This window comes from Vulpes lagopus, chromosome 6, assembly GCF_018345385.1.
Source record: "Vulpes lagopus strain Blue_001 chromosome 6, ASM1834538v1, whole genome shotgun sequence".
Classification (NCBI taxonomy): Eukaryota; Metazoa; Chordata; class Mammalia; order Carnivora; family Canidae; genus Vulpes; species Vulpes lagopus.
This window is the reverse complement of record NC_054829.1, coordinates 75,724,911-75,741,829: the sequence shown is the minus strand read 5'-3', so window position 1 is coordinate 75,741,829 and position 16,919 is coordinate 75,724,911. Positions and strand designations below refer to the sequence as shown.

General features: G+C 42.0%; 1 pseudogene; it reads right to left on the bottom strand.

Moving 5' to 3' along the window:
* Positions 1-13,878: 13,878 nt before the first annotated feature.
* Positions 13,879-15,842, bottom strand: LOC121493568 (annotated as a pseudogene).
* Positions 15,843-16,919: the final 1,077 nt, after the last annotated feature.

The window sequence follows — 16,919 nt, the reverse complement described above, 5'->3', positions numbered from 1 at the left end:
CATATACTACCTTGCCCTCTGCATTAGAAACACATTGCCTCATCAATCAAATTAGATCCATGTAATCTCTTTACTTCTCACTGTTCCATTTTATGGATTTATTGTAAGTTAATCAAACTTTTAAAATTATTTATTATTTATTTATTTATTTTTAAATATTTTATTTATTTATTCATGAGAGACACACACAGAGATAGAAAAAGGCAGAGGCACAGGCAGAGGGAGAAGCAGGCTCCATGCAGGGAGCTTGATGTGGGACTCAATCCCAGGTCTCTAGGATAACACCCTGGGCTGAAGGTGGCGCTAAACCGCTGAGTCACCTGGGCTGCCCTATTTTTTTTATTTTTATAAAAAAGATTTTATTTATTTATTTGAGAGAGAGACACAGAGTGAGAGAGAGCATGAAGAGGAGAGAGGGGCAGAGAGAGAGGGAGAAGCAAGCTCCTTGCTGAGCAGGGAGTTGAGGAAGGGCTTGATTCCAGAATCCTGAGATGATCATGACTTGAGCCAAAGGCAGACACCTAACCGTCTGAGCTACCCAGATGCCCCTAATCAAACTTTTAGTTGATGGAGATTTGTATTACTTCTCTTGATCCTCTTTTCTGTATCGGATCTCTAACTTTCAATTTAAATATTCATGAAAATAAATACCAAAAGCAAAATGGTGTAATTTTTTTCCTGTTTGCATTTATAATGAAGCTTCAAAAGGAACACATTTTTTTCATGTAACAAAGACCCTCCACTTTGTTCCAATGATAATATAAAAAGAAATGAGAGAGAAGTGTTGCAAAAGAAGCCAATAAGTGAATTTGTCTCTCAGATAATCAACTGTTATCTCAGGTAGTGCCCTGCACTGTAGATTACTCTTTCCTTCAGATGAGTTTCCTGCCCATCAGGAACACCTTGTGGAAAAGTTGACTGGGGTTTTGACTCTGCCTCCTTCTCTTTGAGAAAAATTTAATTCTGAATGCATGGCATCTAACTGCCAGACCCCAAATTTGTTTTATAATTTTTCTGGGAGACTTAAAAGATACTCATGCAAATGGGTCTAAGCATCCCTGAGAGGTCTGCCCTGGGGGAGTTGGATCAGATTCCCTGATGTTCCTTTGAAAGTATAAACCCACGTGAAGAGGAAACAGACAAAGAAGGGTAGTGATCTGTGCTAGAACCTGTGGCAAATAAGACTAAAACCCCAAAATACTCAGGATATATAAAGTGAAAATATTCTGAAAAGGTAACCTGCAAGGGAAGCTATGCATGATGATGTTAATATGGAAAATGAAGATCAACTGAAAGCACACAGAAGGGGCCATTTCAGTTCCTGCCCTAACTACCACATACTTTGCTAATCATACATAAACTATTCCTAGGCCCAACAGCATATGGCAGACTTGGGACTGATTCCCTGCCTTCCTGTTAGGCTGCCCTTCCGATAATAAAGCTTTCTGTGAATCAAACCCTGTGACTCAGAGATTGGCTTACTGTGTTTTGGGAACACACATTTGATATAAGGGTTCCATAACACATGGAGTTAAGAGGAAGGGCCCATGTATGTAGCTGGTTTGTGTTAGGTGTTTTTTAGGTTTTTTGTTTGTTTGTTTTTTACAATAATTTTATGAGGAAGTGATGTAGGACGTGAGGAATTATATTTCTTTCTCATAGACTCAAAATATTAAGTGGTAGGGTTGAGATTCGGAACTGGAACTTTCCTGACTTCAAAATTCATGTTCTTTCTTATAATTCAATATATTTACATTGCTTCAAAAATTCATTCATTTATTTACTCACTAACTTATTGGTGGATTTGTGTTCTTTTAATGAATTCTTCTGTTTGATATCCTTCTGATTTAACAGTCTGTGAGGAAAGAGGCTCCTCCCTGATAGAACCACTTAGAAACAATGCAGGGAAGAACTCTGGTTGGCCCAGACTGGGTGAGGTAGATGAAGAAGGGAAGGTGGGAGCAGTTACTAGAAGAAGAGAGGTGGGGAATGGAGCCTGGTTCACTGGAGATGTTACTACCTTGATTTGTGTCTACTACACCTGTGGTGCCGCATGACCTTCCCACCCCACAATCTCTAGTATGTCACTTAAACAGAATTTTTGTTAACAGACATAGACTAATCAATGTTCTTATGAAAAATAAGAGAACTACTTTCTATTACTAAATGCCTGAGACTACACAAAGATAGTAATATATATGTATATATATACATATATATAATTTTAAAAACTTGGACATCCACATGCAGAAGAATAAAACTAGACCACTCTCTTGCACCATATACAAAGATAAACTCAAAATGGATGAAAGATCTAAATGATTTTTTTATTTTATTATTATTTTTTTTAGGGCAGCTTGGGTGCCAGGGAGCAGAGAAACCCGGGAAACCCAAGAGCGGCCCGAGCGGAGAGAGCTGGGGGGCCGGGAAACTGGGAGTGGCCCGGGGCCGAGGGAGAAGGGAGTCAGACCGAGGGCGGCCGGGGTTCGGGATGACCCTGAGGGACCTGAGTCCGAGCGGGGGCGTCGAGGAGAGGCGAGAGGCCGGGGGTGGGGGTGGGGCTGGGGCTGGGGACCCTCCTGAGAGAGGCGGCTGTCAGAGCGTGGAGGGCTCCGGGTTTCAGGAGGGTGGGACCTGTGGAGACCTTGAACAGCTGGAGTGGAGCCGGAGCGCCCTGCCCCCACCGCTGGGCTGGGCTGGGCAACCCGAGACTGGAACCGGGAGCTCCGGGGTCTGAGGACCTGCGCGCCTCCGGGGAGCCTCGAGTAGGTCGGATTGGAGACTAGGGTGAGGGGTCTGCCGGGGAGTGGAAGTTCTCTCAGTTGGAGAGGAGTCAAGCAAAATGACACAGGGGTGGGCGGGGAGAAGTAATTTCCTCGTAGGAAGCGCGTAGTAGATATAGGGCGTAGTAGGAGGGAGTGAGAAAGTTGTTCAGGGTGAGAGTGGTGGTCCTGTGGAGACCGGCCGGAGCAGCGGCCTGGCCAAATTAGAAACTTGAATTCTGGTTCCGCCACTTAGCTTGGACAATTTAACCTCTCTGTACAGGTTTCCTCCTCTGTGTAATAGGTATAATAATAGTCTCTATTTCGTAGGGTTGTTTTTTTCCCACGTGTTAATATTTGTAGAACTTTTAGGATAGCGATTGGCACAGAGTGAGCACTGTGCTTACCGACAAGATTCCATCAAAATCCTAGAGGAGAACACAGGCAACACCCTTTTTGAACTTGGCCACAGTAACTTCTTGCAAGATACATCCAGGAAAAAAAAAAAGATACATCCACGAAGCCAAGAGAAACAAAAGCAAAAGTGAACTATTGGGACTTCATCAAGAGAAGGAGCTTTTGCACAGCAAAAGAAACAGTCAACAAAACTAAAAGACAACCTACAGAATGGGAGAAGATATTTGCAAATGACGTATCAGATAAAGGGCTAGTTTCCAAGATCCATAAAGAACTTATTAAACTCAACAGCAAAGAAACAATCCAATCATGAAATGGGCAAAAGACATGAACAGAAATCTCACAGAGGAAGACATAGACATGGCCAACAAGCACATGAGAAAATGTTCTACATCACTTGCCATCAGGGAAATACAAATCAAAACCACAATGAGATACCACCTCACACCAGTGAGAATGGGGAAAATTAACAAGGCAGGAAACCACAAATGTTGGAGAGGATGTGGAGAAAGGGGAATCCTCCTGCACTGTTGGTGGGAATGTGAACTGGTGCAGCCACTCTGGAAAACTGTGTGGAGGTTCCTCAAAGAGTTAAAAATAGACCTGCCCTATGACCCAGCAATTGCACTGTTGGGGATTTACCCCAAAGATACAGATGCAGTGAAACGCCAGGACACCTGCACCCCGATGTTTCTAGCAGCAATGTCCACAATAGCCAAACTGTGGAAGGAGCCTCGGTGTCCATCGACAGATGAATGGATAAAGAAGATGTGGTTTATGTATACACTGGAATATTCCTCAGCCATTAGAAACGACAAATACCCACCATTTGCTTCAACGTGGATGGAACTGGAGGGTATTATGCTGAGTGAAGTAAGTCAATCCGAGAAGGACAAACATTATATGGTCTCATTCATTTGGGGAATATAAAAAGTAGTGAAAGGGAATAAAGGAGAAAAAATGAGTGGAAAATATCAGGGAGGGAGATAGAACATGAGAGACTCCTAACTCTGGGAAACAAACTAGGGGTGGTGGAAGGGGAGGTGGGTGGGGGTGGGGGTGACTGGGTGATGGGCACTGAGGGGGGTACTTGATGGGATGAGCACTGGGTGTTATTCTATATGTTGGCAAATTGAACACCAATAAAAAATACATTTATAAAAAAACAAAAAATAAAATAAAAGATTTTATTTAAGAGAGAGAGTGGGAAGGAGACACAGCATAACAGGAGTAGAGGCAGAGGGAGACACAGACTCCCCATTGAGCAGATATCCTCATGATGGGCTCGATCCCAGGACCCTGAGGTCATGACCTGAGCCAAAGGCAGACAGTTATCTGACTGAGCCACCCAGGCACCCAATATAGTAATATTTATTTCTCAGGATGGGTGTCAGGAAATAGTTGTTGGTTCCTGAAGGGTCATATGGTCCAGCTGCATCTTGTCATGTGAACTTCTTCCTACCAAATGTCAACCAAGGAACGCCTCAGTGGCTCAGTGGTTGAGCATCTACCTTCGGTTCAGGGTGTGATCCTGGAGTCCCAGGATCAGATCCTGCATCAGGCTCCCTGCACGGAGCCTGCTTCTCCCTCTGCCTGTGTCCCTGCCTCCCTTTCTGTGTCTCTCATGAATAAATAAATAAAATCTTTAAAAAAAGAAAAAGAAGTCAGATGCTTAACCAAACATCAACCAAGATGGAATTACTTTCCTGTTTCATTCTGTCCAGTGTCTGTGTCTAGGCTGCCCTGATAGTAAGTTTCCAGTATACTACAGTGACATGTGTTGTCACAGAAGAGCGCTAGTTTAAGAAGGCTTTTGAAGTTTTTAACAGAAAGTCCCTTATGTCTTTCCCCTCCCTGGTTTCAAGCCCAGAGAAGCAGGGCATTTGGGACTAGGGAGTGTTGCTTTGGAAGTATGCACTTTGCTGTCACCATTCACTCAATGGCTATTGGGTGCCCAGTATGTGCCAAATGCCATTCCAAAGGCTTGGGATACATCTGTGAGCAAAACACACGAAAATATCCACGCTGCTTGACTTAATAGTCTAGTATGATGGAGATAGAGCATAAACAGCAAAAATAACAAAGGAGTAAATTATATAACATGTTGGAATAAATACATTAGAATGCTAGAAGATTCTGTAATATGTGCTATAGAAAAATAAAAAGTTAATCAGGTAAGAAATGTTGGAAGGTGTTGCATTTTAAAGTAGAAGATGATGTTTGACCAAGGGCTTGAGGGATGTAGGTAAGTCATCCATGTAGATATCCAGAGAAGAGTATATTAGGCAGATGGTCCAGCCAGTGGAAATGTCCTGAGGCATGTAACATACAACAGCAAGGAGGCTATTGTCACTGAGGCAGATGAGGAGATGAGGTCAAGGAGTAATGGAGACCAGATCATTACCCTGAGGGAAATAGGAAGCCATTGGAAGATTGTGCAGAGAGGCATGACAGGATCTTCCATTTTGAAAGGATAACTCTGGCCACTCTGTGGCTAATAAACTATTGGAGGGGAGGGGAGAACTTAAAATAGCAGTAGCATAGGGAGAAGATGATGGTGATACAGGTTTGGGTGGCAACAGTGGAGGTAAAAAAAATAGGGAGATTATGGACATATTTTGAAGGTAGACTTGACAGGATTTCCTGAATTGGAAGGAGGTTGTGAATGACACAGGAGTCCTAGATTAACACCACACTTTTGGTCTGAGTGTTTCAACTGCTGAGGTTGAGTATGATCAGTGGTCAGATTTTAGCTGAATCTCAAAAAGTTATTATATATTGCTTCTTCCATAAAGAAAAATTGGGAGAGTAAAAATACATTGACTTTTTAATGAGTACCTAAGATAAGATGAGTTACTAGTCTGTGCACTGTTACCTCCAAGCTGCAGGACTGGAGAAGTGAGATTTTCACATTTAGGTAACAAGAAGGATCTGCCTTGCAGCCCGAATGGTAGTATGCCAGGAGATTCTTATGTTTAGAGCAGCTCTGCTCAAAGGGGGAGAGAAAGGACAAGGTGAGCAGATGGGAAAGGTACAGTGTCTGTATCTGCGTGGGCTCTAGGTTCTCTGGGCACCCTGTCTCACCACGGGTAACCCCTACACTGAAATTGTGCTTTGTGTCTGTCCTCTCTCTCTGGACTTTGAGACTTGATGGCAAGAACTCGGTCTTTTTTTTATTATTATCATTTTGATAAAATAGACAATATAAAAATTACTGTTTTAACCATTTGTAAGTATACAGAAGAACAGAGCCTTGATTACTGTTGGAGCCACAATGTCTGGCACATTGTGAGCACTTGGTGAATTGTTTAGGAATAAATGATAGATGCCTGGGGAAGGAGCAGGAGAGGACTCTCTGATTGTGTGCAGGTATTCGCACACCTGGTTGTCTGGCAAGTTGTTGTCAGAGAAGGAAGGGTGAGAGGGCAGGGAGGTGGCTTTTCCCAGCTGGGCAAAGCCACCTCCCTGCCATGCACTGCTTTTCGGATCTGAGCTCAGGGGCATTTAATCTCCTTTTTCTTCCCACTTGCACCCTGTGAAGGTCACTTTTATGTGTCCATGTGGGTGAAAAAGGGTGCCCAGATGTCTAGTCAAATAATGATTCTGTGACAACTTTTTTGGATGAGATTTACATTTAAAGTGGTGGATTTTAAGTAAAGCTTTAAAATCCTTGGCGGGGGGTGGGGGGTGGGGGGTGAGGAGGCTCATCCAATCAGCTGAAGGCCTGAATAGAACTTGACTTCCCTTGAGTGAGAGAGAAAGAGAGGATTCTGCAGCAGATGGCCTTGGGACTTGAACCACAATATTGGCTCTTCCCTGTGTCTCCAGCCTGCCAGCCCACCCTCAGATTCTGGTCTTGCCTCCATAATTATATGAGCCCATTCCTCAAAATAAACCTTCCCCTCTATATACATGTCCTATTCTGTTTCTTCAGAGCATCCTGATGAATACATTTTCATGTTTTCTCTCTCTCTCACTTTCACATGCCTACATGCTGCCCTGCAGGTTTAGGGGGAGAGTCCAGGTGAAGAGACTTACTTATATCAAATGCTTCTAAAGCAGGACCTTGGTGTTTGCAGATAATGAAAGGCATAGCCAAGTGTTGCTTGACCAGTGATGTGTGGGATTACTTTAGGAATTTCAGGCTGCTTTGTAAGCATCATACTGCTTCTCACATGCATACTTCAGAAAGATGCCTGAGAAGCCTGGCTCAGGGCAGCTTGTCTTTGAAAGAGGGTGAACCTCTTTATTTTGGGGAGAATCTCATAGGGTTGACCTTCCTGCTTTGCTCCTCTTGCAGTCTCCTTTGCCCTCGTTCTTGGTGGTGTAAAAATGTTTAGAATTTCTTTTTTTGTTGTTATTTTATATTTATTATAAATATATTTCCACATCTTTGAATTAATTTTTACATTTTTATTTTTTTACGGTTTTATTTATTTATGAGAGACAGACAGACAGAGACAGAGGCAGAGACACAGGCAGAGGGAGAAGCAAGGCTCCATACAAGGAGCCCGATGTGGGACTCAATCCCCAACCTAGAGATCATGTCCTTTTTCCTGAGCCAAAGGCAGAGCTCAATCACTGAGCCCACAGGCATTCCATTTTTTTACATTTTTATTTTTATTTTTTTTAAAGATTTTATTTATTTATTCATGAGAGACACACACAGAGAGAGAGATTGAGAGAGAGAGGCAGAGACACAGGCAGAGAGAGAGAAGCAGGCTCCATGCAGGGAGCGTGATGTGGGACTCGATCCCAGGACTCCAGGATCATGCTCTGGGCCAAAGGCAGGCGCTCAACCGCTGAGCCCTCCAGGCATCCTTTCCCTCCCTTTCTATCATTTGAACCAGCTTTAGTAGAATGGGTATTAGTTCTTCTTTAAACATTTGGTATAATTCCCCTGGGAAGCCATCTGACCCTGGACTTTTATGTCTTGGGAGGTTTTTGATGACTGCTTCAATTTCCTCCCTGGTTATTGGCCTGTTCAGGTTTTCTATTTCTTCCTGTTCCAGTTTTGGTAATTTGTGGTTTTCCAGAAATGCATCCATTTCCTCTAGATTGCCTAATTTACTGGCATATAGCTGATCATAGTACGTTTTTAAAATTGTTTGTATTTCCTTGCTATTGGTTGTGCTCTCTCCTCTTTTATTTGTGATTTTGTTAATTTGAGTCTTTTCTCTTTTCTTTTTTAATAAGGCTGGCTAGGGGTTTATCTATCTTATTAATTCATTCAAACAACCAACTCCTGGTTTTGTTGATATAGAGTTCTTCTGGTCTTATTTCATTGAGTTCCACTCCAATCTTTATTATCTCTCTTCTGTATGGTTTAGGCTTTATTTGCTGTTCTTTCTCCAGTTCCTTTAGGTGCAAGGTTAGCTTGTGTATTTGAATTTATTCCAATTTTTTTGAGGGAGGCTTGTATTGTGATGTATTTTCCTCCTAGGACCGCTTTTGCAGTGTCCCAAAGATTTTGAACGGTTGTATTTTCATTTTCATTAGTTTCCATGAATCTTTTTAATTCTTCTCTAATTTCCTGGTTGACCCATTCATCTTTTAGTAGGATGCTCTTTAACCTCCATGTGTTTGAGTTTCTTCCAAATTTCCTGTTATTGAGTTCTAGTTTCAAAGCATTGTGGTCTGAAAATATACAGGTAACAATCCCAATGTTTTGGTATCGGTTGAAACCTGATTTGTGACGCAGTATGTGGTCTATTCTGGAGAAAGTTCCATGTGCACTTGAGAAGAATGTGTATTCAGTTGCACTCAGATGGAATGTTGTGTATATATCTGTGAAATCTATTTGGTCAGTGTATCACTCAAGGCCCTTGTTTTTTGCATGTTTTTTTTTTAAGATTTATTTATTTATTCGTGATAGACACACACACACACACACACACACACACACACACACACACATACACACACACAGATTGAGAGAGAGAGACAGAGAGGCAGAGACACAGGCACAGGGAGAAGCAGGCTCCATGCCGGGAACCTGACGCGGAACTGGATTCTGGGACTCCAGGATCTCGCCCTGGGCCAGGTGCTAACCTGCTGAGCCATCTGGGGATGCCCGCATATTTTTTTTAAGGCCCTTGTTTCTTTGGTGATGTTCTGCTTAGAATATCTGTCATTTGCTGAAAGTGCCGTGTTGATGTCTCCTACTATTTGTGTATTATTAAGTATCTCCTTACTTAGCTTATTAATTGATTGACATAGTTGGCAGCTCCCACATTTAGGGGCTTAAATATTCATAATTGTTAGGTCTTCTTGTTGGATAGACACTTTAAGTACGATATAGTGTCCCTCTTCACCTCTTAGTACAGTCTTCGGTATAAACTTTAATTTATCTGATATGAGGATTACTACCCCAGCTTTCTTTCGAGGACCATTTGATTGGTAAATGGTTCTCCACCCCTTTCATTTTTAGGCTGTGGTGTCCTTAGATCTAATATAAGTCTCTAGACAGCATATAGATGGGTCTTGCTTTTTATCCTGTCTGAAACCTTGTGTCTTTTGATGGGATCATTCAGCTCATTCATAACTTCAGAATAACTATTGAAAGATATGAATTTAGTGTCATTGTAATACCTATTCATTCAGTCCCTGTTTTTGTGGATTGTTTCTTTGGGCTTCCTCTTTCTTTTACAGAGTCCCCCTTAATACTTCTTGCTGAGCTGGTTTGGTAGTCACAGAGTCTTTCAGTTTCTGTCTATCCTGGAAGCTCTTCATCTCTCCTTCTATTCTGAATGAAAGCCTTGCTGGATATAGTATTCTTGGCTGCATATTCTTGTCATTTAGTGCCCTGAATATATCCTGCCAACCCTTTCTGGCCTGCCAGGTCTCTGTGGAGAGGTCTGCTGTAAATCTGATATTGCTCCCCATATAAGAATCTCTTGTCTCTTGCTGCTTTAAGGATTTTCTCTTTATCTTTGACATTTACAGGTTTTACAATTAAATGTTGAGGTGTTGAACTGTTTTTATTGATTTTTTTGGGGGGGTTCTCTCTATCTCTTGGATCTAAATGCCTGTTTTCTTCCCCAGATTTGGGAAGTTCTCAGCTATGATTTATTCAAATATACTTTGTGGTTCCCTCTCTCTCTCAGTCTCGTCTGGGATCCCAATTAGAGGTATATTCTTTCTTCTCAAGCTATCATTTATTTCCCTAAGCCTTTCCTCATTGGCTGTTGTTTTTCTCCTTTTTCCTCAGCTTCCTTCCTTTCCATTCTACATGTCTTCTAAGTCACTCTTTCCACCTCATTAGCCATAGTAGTTAGAACATCCAGTTTGGATTGCATCTCAGTTAAAGTATTTTTAATATCATCAGCCTGATTGGTTCTTAATTCTGCAGTAACAGAGTCTCTAGTGTCCTTTATGCTTTTTTCCAGAGCCACTGTAACTTTATAATTGTATTTCTGAATTGAATTTCTGACATCATATTTAAATCCTTGTTCAGCAAGGGGTACTGTAAAGGGAGGTGGGCGGGGGGATGGGGTGACTGGGTGATGGGCACTGAGGGGGACACTTGACAGGAGGAACACTGGTGTTATGCTATATGTTGGCAGATTGAACTCTGATAAAAAATATATATAATAAAAATCTGTGTTCAATAACTATATAGCAGAGAGTATTGTTTCCAGTTCTTTCTTTTATGGTGAATTCTTCCTTCTATCATTTTGTGCAGTGCAGAGTGGCTGTATGAACGGCCTAAATCAAAAATATCAACCACGACATAAGTAAAATACACCCTAGATGATTCTGAAGAGGTCAGAGACCAGAAAAAAAAAAGAAAAAGAAAAATAGAACAAAATAAAGACCACTAAAGTGAAAAACACATTTTAAAACAAAATAGCAAAAATAAAAACAAAAACAAAGAGGAAAAAAAGAAAAGAAAGGGAGGGGGATGGTGGTGGTAGAGAGAGAATGCAGTCTCCCTGAGGGGACCTAGAGGTGATCCTCTTGGTTTTGTGCGTATTTTGTTCTGTATGTTAGAAGATGCTTGATCCCAAATTTATATAAACCAGCAATAGTTATATAAAGACCCAAAATTGGCCACAAAAATGTAAACAAGTTAAAAGAAGGGGGCAGAATGGGAAGGAAGAAAGAATATAGTCTCACAGGATGAATCAACATGATGTTCCACTTGGTTCTGGGTGTATGTGGGTCATGTGTTAGAAGTTACTAACTTCCTCTATTGTAAAACGAAATGAGGCAGAAAAAACAAAAAACAAAAACCCGTATCTTGTATATCTCCCAAAATTAAATTGAATATGTTGAAGGGAATCCAGAAGTGAAAGATATATCTAAGACAAGTAATTGTAGAAATATGGAAGTCAAAAAGGAAAAAACTAAAAAATGAAGAGCTGGTAAAATATTGTAGTTAGGTGGGAAAAGAGAAAAAATAATGGAAATTTTTAGTCTGATATAAAAACGAGTCATAATGGAAAAAGAAAAGGAAAAAAAAATGACTCTCTAGTTCTATATACTATTTTCCCTCAGTCCTAGAACTTTCCAGTGCTGCTTGGTCCAGAACTTGCTCTTCCCCTGTTCTTCCAGCTGGTCTTCTGGGGGAAGGGCCTGCTCTGCTGATTCTCAGGTGTGTGTACCTGGGGGAGATGCCCTTCCCCCCTCCCCCCACTGGGTGCCAGGCTCAGTGGGAGCTGTTTGCCCTGTGAGGTCTCTGTTCCCTGGCAGCCCTGCCTCTCACAGGCACAGGGTTGACACAAGGAGGAACAACAACACTGGTGGCAACCAGGTCTCCAGCTCTGGAGTTAGCTCCCCCAGTAACCACCCACAGCTCCCAGTCCCTACCGGCCTAGAAGCTCCCTGGTTGGGGGTGCTGGCCTGCACAGCTTGGGGGCGTCTGGCAGCAGGAGAGTCCTCGCTGTCCTGTGCCCTCCCCGCCTCCACCTATCCTGGGGGACTACAGGATCCTGGGCTGTGTCTGCCCGGTGCCCTGGGATCTGGGGCCCTGTGCCAGTGGACCCACCCACTTGGGGGCCGTGGCTCCTGAAAGGAACGGGGAACAGCCACCTCTGTCCAGAGCTGGGCTCTATGGTAAAGGGAGCTCTAGAATTGGCCCATGGAACCGGCAGGCTTCTCCCAAATGCCCTGAGGGCTGCTCCACTCCAGCCCTTTACCAAGATTGTACCGCAATTTGTAGAGAGCTTTCTCCCAGGCATGCTTCCTCTTATAGTGACTCAGGAGAATCTCGAGGCTTCACTGACCCTCCTGTGACTCTTCCTGATTTCCCTGCTGAGCACTTTTCTGTCAGGGAAAACTCAGGTGTGGATTTTTAAAGTTCCCTCTTGTCCAGGGCTGGGCTTTTGTGCTCCAGGGGTTTTCATGGCTCTACTTTCGACTGGCTTGTCGTGATTCTCCTCCCCCAGTTGATTTTTTATTTTCTTTGCCTTCCTACCTTGTTGGAAGTGAAAACTTTTCTCTCTGTAGCATTCTAGCTACTCTGTCTTTACATCTCAGGTTGAAGTCATAGGTGTTCAGAATGTTTTGAAAGTTATCTGGATAAGTTGGTGGGGCCAGGTGAGTTGAGGACCCTACTGCTCCGCCATCTTGCTTCAACTTTCTATCACCCATCTTTAATAATGAAGCTGGATCATTAGAAATGACAAATACCCACCTTTTGCTTCGACGTGGATGGACCTGGAGGGTATTATGCTGAGTGAAATAAGTCAATCAGAAAAGGACAAACATTATATGGTCTCATTCATTTGGGGAATATAAAAATTAGTGAAAGGTAATAAAGGGAAAGGAGAGAAAATGAATGAAAATATCAGTAAGGGTGACAAAACATGAGAGACACCTAACTCTGGGAAATGGACAAGGGGTAGTGGAAGGGGAGGTGGGCAGGGGGTTGGGGTGACTGGGTGATGGGCACTGAGGGGGGCACTTGGTGGGATGAGCACTGGGTGTTATGCTATATGTTGGCAAATTGAACTCCAATAAAAAATTATTTTTTCAATAAAAATTAAAAAAAAATGAAGCTGGATGATGAGTGCATTTGAGTTCATTTTACTCCCTACTTTTGTTTGGAACTTTTCATTATATAAAGTTAAAACAGTCACGTTTAAGTTTTGGTCGTATTCTCTCAGAGATGTTGAGAGCACCATGGGCGTACTTCCCCAGACTAGTGGGAAGAACAAGAGTCCATAGGGAGAATGGGTGGAATGCTGCTTAGAAGATTCACCTTCCAAGAGTGTTATTTATTTGAGAGTGACCCCCAGTGCTTTCCATGTGGAAAATACTTAGTATCAGACTGCATGAATGCATGAGAATATGAATGAATGAATGTGAATGATTACTGTCCAGTGAATTAGAGAATGATTCTGTCATGAGATCAGGAAGAGAATCTAATTTCGGAGCCAAGTATAATGATAAAATGATTTTGTATGCCTCCCATTTTACCAAATTGTGTATTTAAGCACAAACAGCTTTATCTACCACATAATAAGGACTATGCCTGCTAATCATAACATAGCATTCCTATGGCCACAGCAATTGTGTCAGGATGGGCCTAGGGCTGAAGCCAAGTCAAAATGGATCCTGGGACCTTAAAAAAATTATTTATTTATTTATTTATTTATTTATTTATTTATTTATTTATTTATTTATAAAAAGCATTTATCTTTGTTTTTAAGAAATAAATGGCAAAATATATACACTGTAGAGTCTGAATCCCCCATCACAGAGTGTGAATAATGGTCCGGTTGCAGAGCTCCTGAATATACTCTTTGACATGGGTGACAGCCATATTTGGTGCCTTCTACCAACTTCACAAAATAATGGCAATAAACCATCTCCATAATCCCAAAGCGTCCTGTGCCATGGTATCGGATGGGTTTCAGGTACTGGCCTCGCCTTGAAGTCGACTCAGTTATATATAAATTGGATCTGAATTCCACATTGTGATCTCTTACTGCCATATCTTGTGCTTCTAAGAGAATCTCTTTAATTATTTGGGCCCCCTTTTTGTCACTGAATTCCAGTTGAGCCAAAGCCTGGTCAATGGACATTCTTTTTATCAATTTTGCCAAACGCCACATATTGTCTTTGCTGCATTTTATTTGCCTTCAACAATGGTAGATTTCTGTTGGTCTCCGAGGTTCTCCAGGCAATTGTGGAGGATAAATAGTTTTATTCTTCTTTTCCCATTTTCGAGAAATGTTCAGAGACCCACTCATGTGGATATATGACTGGGGTAAAACATCGTGAGATGAAAGAAGCTCTAAGGCCAGATTCCCCCTCAGATTCTGCATCCAAATGCACCCAAACATTCCAATATTGCTGCTACCATCTTTCTCCCTCCCTCTATGGAAGCCTCCGAGTTCATGCACTGATTTTATTTATTTATTCATGAAAGACACACACACACAGAGGCAGAGACATAGTCAGGGAGAGAAGCAGGCTCCATGCAGGGAACCTCATGCGGGACTCAATCCCGGGGCTCTAGGATCATGCCCTAAGCCAAAGGCAGACGCTTAACTGCTGAGCAACCCAGATGTCCTAAATCCTGGGACTTTTATATGAGTGAATGAAAACAAGGCGCACATCTTGCCTTTAAACTTTAAATTGGAAAGAGATATGCCTACCTGAAGGGAGGGCCTGATAAAGCAGAGTGGAGAGAGATCATTATGATGACATCAATTTGACCCCCTGGGGCCAGCTGTATCTGGGGCCATACAGTGTAATGCATGTGGTTTGCTAAAATTCTGAAATATAACCAACACAATCTCATAGTAGCAAAGCACATATGGAACAAAGATTCTAAGCTTACTGTTGCTAGGAAAGAAGCACTATTAGCTTTTATTCTTGTATTTAATTATGAACTATAGATGTAGACGCAGAGTAGAAAATTGTGTCCGTTACACTGGTTGGGTAAGGTACTGACAGAGATTAGTATCAATGTATTTATCATTCCATGCATTCCTCCTGAGAGCTGAGAGAAACCAGGTGATTAGACAGACTCCTGAGCAGGTGAAACCCAGGCATGTTTGAATGTCTTGCCTCTGTGTGTGGTAAGGTGACTTCACCTCAAGCGCTCAGCAGCCTGGTTTATGCTTGGTGGTAGCATCAGACAGATCCAGATTGTGGCGGTGAGTAACTCTGGGCTTTCCCCAGCTTCAGACATGGGACGAGTTCACATTTTATCCTTCAGCCTCTAAATGCCCCAATCGGAGCTTCTGAACAGAATTATTGACGCCTAGCCTTTGGGTGCTATGAATGTCCAGTAATAATTCAACATTCAGGGAATCCAAATTTCTGGGCCTGGTGTTATAGATTAGGGTTGACATGTCTCTTTGTATAATGATGAGAATATGTATCATTATTCCAGCTGTGAGAACTTGGGCAAGTTCCTGAACTTTAAAATGAGAATAATATAAACTAAGAATAATAGTATCGACCTCATAGGGTCTTGTGAGGCTAAATAAGTCACTAATTTTAAGCACTTTGAATAGAAGTTGGCACCCAGTAAATGTTAACTATCATTATTACTGAAAAATAATAATTTTCTGCCTTGGACAGACATTTCCTCTAGAACCTGGATATCTGAAACAAGACAATGAAAAGGCAAAAATATGAGGATTGGGGATCCCTGGGTTGGCGCAGCGGTTTGGCGCCTGCCTTTGGCCCAGGGCGCAATCCTGGAGACCCGGGATCGAGTCCCACGTCGGGCTCCCGGTGCATGGAGCCTGCTTCTCCCTCTGCCTGTGTCTCTGCCTCTCTCTCTCTCTCTCTCTCTCTCTCTCTCTGTGACTACCATAAATAAATAACAATTTAAAAAAATATATGAGGATTTATGAAAACTGTGAAATGCTCTGTGAGAGTGTGCAACACTTCTTAGGTATAAGACTTTGAAGTCATGTGTTTTAGTTTTCTGAGGTATTGAGTCAGTTGGAAAGCTTGACTAGAAGTTTCTTGACAGGGGATGAAGGCATTGTTTCTTTCTCCCTTAGGGTTCTGCTAGGTGACCATCACAGGCTAGCTCACTACCATCTTGTAACCATACCTTACCAGACAGTGGTTTCTGTACATCTCAATAGTTCAGCTGGTAGGGGTTTGAGAGAGTTCTTTGAAATATCCAGGTGGCACAGGAAGTAGTAGTAATTCAAGACTTGGAAACAAATTTAGCCAATGTCTCAAGGAGATGATGAGGGCTGAACCTAGCAGCCCCTAGGTTTTCAGAGATGAAACAATTTGGATTTACATTTGTAGAATGCTCTTGTTAATAATTTTCTTTCCCTCCCTTTTTTCCTTCCACTTCCCCCTTTCTCTGTTTCACAGGAAGTATATGCTCCCCTCTCCAGGAGTAACCATTTTTACCAGTTTGACATCCTTTTATTCCTTTTTCTGTATGTTTGCACACACATAGAAACTATTTTGTAGAAGGGTTTAAACAATTTTTATATAAATGGGACATTTTGAGTTGTCATCTAAATCTTTTAAAGATTATTTATTTGAGAGAGAGAGCACGTGCAAGGAGGAGCAGAGGAACAAGAGACAAACCAAGAGTTGGTTGCTCAACCAACTAAGCCACTAGGTGCCCCTAAATTATTTTTCACTTAAAACACCTTTTCTTTCCATGACATTACATATAGATGGATCTCTTTTCAATTGTTGCTTATTACTGCATGAGTGCAACATAGTTTATTATCATTTGATAGAATTTGAGCTGCTTTCATTTTTTGCTCTTGCAATCCTTCCATGGCCCTCTTTGGGCACATG